Genomic DNA, 5,211 nt, shown 5'->3' with positions numbered 1-5,211 from the left:
AATAAATGGACCATAGTTTAACAAAAAGGGGCCCACATTTGGAGAACTTAGTCTCCTCTACCACGGATAATAATACACGTGAGCTACTATAGAAATCGTAATTGTCCTAAGGACAATGTACACAAAAGATGGCACTACTAGCAACATAAGTAGATCCTCCATACGAACAAAAACCCGGAATCGTCCTCTCGAAACGTCGACTAGTCCAATCCGGTGGAGTGAGTAGTACTAGTACCTGCAAACGGAGAATATCTATATGAGCTAACAAAGCTCAGTAAGGTTATCGAAAGATAACGAGAATTTAAAAATATAGTCGTACTACATATACTATATAATAATAGCACAAGCGCAACAACAATTAGCACAATTTACATTCTAGTACATATAGTTCATTTACTATATAACATAAGAAATCTTCATTTTATCGGATCCGATGAGAAATCAACTTCTTTACTTAGAACATGAGAAGATTATTCTGAGCCCGTTTTGGTGGAATCAAACCACTCAACTGTAGTATCTATGGTTGGAATACCGGCCCCCCGTATCCTTTCTCATCCTTTCTAAGTATTTCATTAATTTCCCCAATTTATTTTACTTAATTACAAAATGGCACGGCCGAAGTATTAAGAATTTCGGTTGAGCACATACAGTTATCAATATTCCACAATAGCCCATAAGAAATATAAAAGTCACAAAACATCACAAATATCAATCAAGTGACAATTAGACACATATTTCACAAAAGATTAAACATGATCAAATTGTGAATTCTCACATATTCATCCAAGAATATAACACACACTTATTAAAGATTAATCTATCTTCGATCTTTCCCTAAACTGCCTAATATCAATTAAAATTCAAAATCAAGGAACCATATTAGTTGTGGAGGTTTCGGGTTTTCAGCACAACACCCCATAACTTCTGAAAATTACAGTTCTGCCCCCAAAGTTCAAGACTCACACATGCAATATACTCTAAAGTTCAAAAATTCATACTTTTATGAAAATTGACCCTTAACTTAGCTTAAATTTCAGATCAATGCAGAAAACTCAGTTGAACTTAATTTGATGCCGAATTTTCGGAAATTACATAATTCACCCTAGTTTCTCTAGATTTAGACATGCAAGACCTCTAAAATGCACAATTCACCCTTTTCTAGTAAGACCCCTTTAAAACTGAATATTACACTTTACTAAATGCTGGAAAACAGACCTGGAAATCAAATTGAAACCAATTCTTCGAAAATTACAGATTTACCCCAAAACTCTTTCAAATTCCACATGCAACAACACTATGATTTCAAAATCCACTTTTTCATGAAAATCCCCCAAAATTCGAAATCTTAATTTAAAAATGCAGAAAACGAAGCTAAGATATTAACTTATGCAGCAACTTTGAAAATTCCATTTTTCACCCCAAAACTTTTAGATCCATACATGCAAAACCACTAGAAGTTCCAAAAATTACTCTTTTCTTAAAAACCTTTCTCAAGCTGAAATTTTAGTTCAACAAATGTTAAAAACCAGTTTTGAAAACTTATATGAGACTGACTTTTCACAAATTACAGATCTGGCCCGAAAATATGCCGATTTACACATGCAACCCCAAAACTTTTCCAATTTCAATCTTTTTCACAATTCTTCGAAAGAACCGAACATCTATGAAGGAAATCGACTCAATCTACCATTTAAGACCTCTGATCATACATGCAATAACATAAATCCTACGGATTAACCACAAGAAACAATTTAAATGCAAGAACAACACAAATAAGAATTAGGGGTGTCTTTTAATTAATTTCGAAGTTTTTTTTTCCCTTTTTATTACTTGATACCTCCATTTGCAGCAAGGATTTCGATTCCTTACCTTGAAAAACAGAAAGGAAAAAGCTAGATGAAAAGGGAAAGGTTCTTGGGAGCCTTCTTCAAGCTTGCAGATTTAACCAAGCTACCTTAATGTGGAAAGATACCGTGTAGATTTCTAGGTGAGAAGTGTTTTCATTTGTGAAGGGGCACCATGTATTTATAGCATTTTTTGAGTATTCAAGTGCAAGGGTGAGATAGGGAATTCTCATGGTTGGTTTGATAAATATCTTGCTGAGTTTGAAGAGGGGTTCAAGCTTGGTGGTGCCGGTGGAAATGGTGGTTTCGGAGGTGAAGAAAGAAAGGCAAAAAATGGAGAGAGAGAGGGGGTATGTTGCAGCCGAAATGGTGAGGGAGAGAGAGACTCTTGGACTTCTTATGGAGCATGCTTGACATGGAGTGTAGGAGTGGTTTAGTAGGGGTTAGGCTAGGCTTTAGGATAATCATTTTAATTTCAAATTATTTAATAATCCACCCCTAATTACACACACACACATACACGGCACACACATATACTTATGCTACATTATATACTATAATAATTCCTAATATGCATGCATAATTACCGAAACACATAGGCACATAAGGTCACGTAATAAATTTGATATCTAATAATTCGGATATCAATATTTCACGTATAGCCCTAATTTGGTAAAATCTAGCATTTACGTGACTGGAGGTTTTTCGGTTTAGAAATTATCGTGTTTTGAACACGTGGGGTGTTACAATCTTCCCCCCTTTAAAAAATTTTGTCCCCAAAATTTGTTACCTGTCCCGAACAATTCGGGATAGAGACTTCTCATTTCTGATTCGCGTTCCCATGTAGCTTCTTCGGTTGTGTGGTTATGCCACTGCACTTTGACTAGGTGAATCTCGCGGTTTCGGAGTGTCTTGGTTTTGGAGTCGAGAATTCGGAGGGGTTTTTCTTCGTATGAAAGGTTCGGATGTAGCTCAATAGGTTCGGCCTTGAGAACGTGTTCGGGGCTGGGAATGTATTTGCGAAGCATGGAGACGTGGAATACGTTATGGATTCGGGATAGGTTAGGCGGAAGTGCTAGACGGTAAGCGCGACTGCCTATTCTTTCGAGTATTTCGAACGGACCGATATAACGTGGAGATAGCTTACCTCGGTTTCCGAATCGCAAAATTCCTTTAAAAGGAGCTACTTTTAGAAATACCGACCCTCCGACTTCAAATTCCAAATCTCGCCTTCTATTATTTGCGTAGCTTTGTTGTCGGTTTTGGGCAACTCGCATATTTTCGCGGATGTCTCGAACTAGGTTCACGGTTTGTTGAACTAGGTCGGGCCCGAGAAGTTTTCTCTCTCCCACTTCATCCCAGTAGAGGGGAGATCGGCACTTTCGTCCGTAGAGTGCTTCGTAGGGTGCCATTCCGATTGATGTTTGGAAGCTATTATTATATGCAAATTCGATCAACGGTAGTCGAGATTCCCAGTTGCCTCCAAAGTCGAGTATACAGGCTCGAAGTAGGTCCTCAAGGGTTTTAATCGTGCGTTCTGACTGGCCATCGGTTTGGGGATGAAAGGCCGTGCTGAACGATAATTTGGTACCAAGAGTTCCTTGCAAACTTTTCCAGAATCTTGAGGTGAAACGTGGGTCTCGATCTGAAATAATAGTCGTCGGAATTCCGTGGAGCCGAACGATTTCTCGCATATAGAGTTCCGCGAGTTTGTCTAGGCTAAACGTCTTGCGGATCGGAAGAAAATGGGCTGATTTGGTTAACCGATCGATAATTACCCAGATAGAGTCGGATCCGCGTTGGGTCCTTGGAAACCCTTGAACAAAGTCCATTGTTATTTCTTCCCATTTCCATTCGGGAATTGAATTTGGTTGAAGTAATCCTCCGGGCCGTTGGTGTTCGGTCTTGATCTGTTGGCAAGTGAGGCATTGGGCGACGAATCGAGCTATATCTTCTTTCATTCTCGGCCACCAATAAAGTTTCTTCAAGTCTTGGTACATTTTGGTTGATCCGGGGTGGCAAGTATATGTGGTTTGATGTGCCTCGGCTAAAAGGAGTCGTTTGATTTCGGCATCGTCGGGAATGCAGATGCGGTTGTGAAATTGGAGGAAACCGTCTTTGGAAATTCGAAAATTAGGGTTTGTTTCGAGGTTTGTGCGAATTTTCTGAAGTTGGGGGTCTTGATCTTGGGCTGTCCTCACGCGGCCTCGAAATTCGGACTCGACCACTAGGGCGTTTATCGATTTCCGACTAAGGGCATCTGCCACAACATTCGCCTTCCCGGGGTGGTATAGGAATTCACAGTCGTAATCTTTAACCAGATCTAACCATCTTCGCTGCCTCATGTTCAATTCCTTCTGAGTGAAGAAATACTTCAGGCTTTTGTGATCGGTGTAGACGGTGCACTTATCTCCGTATAGGTAGTGGCGCCAGATTTTAAGTGCAAAGACTACTGCTGCGAGCTCTAAGTCATGAGTTGGGTAATTTTTCTCGTATTCCTTGAGCTGGCGGGACGCGTAGGCTATCACTTTTCCGTTTTGCATAAGTACGGCACCTAGCCCGAGTTTGGATGCGTCGCTGTAAATCACAAATTTTCCGGATCCATCGGGTAATGAGAGAATTGGGGCGGTGGTTAAACGCTTCTTTAACTCTTGGAAACTAGCCTCACGGTCTGGGGTCCATTGGTAGGCGACTCCCTTCTTCGTGAGTTGAGTGAGAGGTGATGCGATTTTTGAGAAATCTTGGACGAACTTGCGATAGTATCCGGCCAAACCAAGAAAGCTTCGGATATCTCTGACGTTCCTTGGAGTTGGCCACGTTGAGATAGCTTCTATTTTGCTGGGGTCGACGGAAAGTCCTTCGGCGGAGATAATGTGACCAAGAAAAACGACGCGTGATAGCCAAAATTCACATTTACTGAACTTGGCGTAGAGTTTATGCTCCCGGAGTGTTTGAAGTACTGTTCGCAGTTGGGAGGCATGTTCTTCTTGGGTCTTGGAGTATATAAGAATATCATCGATAAAGACGATGACAAATTTGTCGAGGTACTGATGAAAGACTCGATTCATAAGGTCCATGAAAGCGGCTGGTGCGTTGGTTAACCCAAACGGCATTACTACGAATTCATAATGGCCGTACCGAGTTCGGAAAGCAGTCTTCGGAATGTCTGTTTCTTTGACTTTCAGCTGGTGGTAACCTGACCGGAGGTCGATTTTGGAGAAGACGGATGACCCTTGGAGTTGGTCAAAGAGATCATCGATGCGGGGCAGAGGGTATTTATTCTTTATGGTCACCTTATTCAGTTCTCGATAGTCGATGCAAAGGCGGAAAGATCCGTCTTTCTTCTTAACGAATAGAACCGGGGCTC

This window comes from Erythranthe guttata, chromosome 11 (assembly GCF_056151865.1).
Source record: "Erythranthe guttata isolate IM_541 chromosome 11, IM_541, whole genome shotgun sequence".
In the NCBI taxonomy this organism is placed as follows: Eukaryota; Viridiplantae; Streptophyta; class Magnoliopsida; order Lamiales; family Phrymaceae; genus Erythranthe; species Erythranthe guttata.
Note: the sequence above shows the minus strand (reverse complement) of the source record.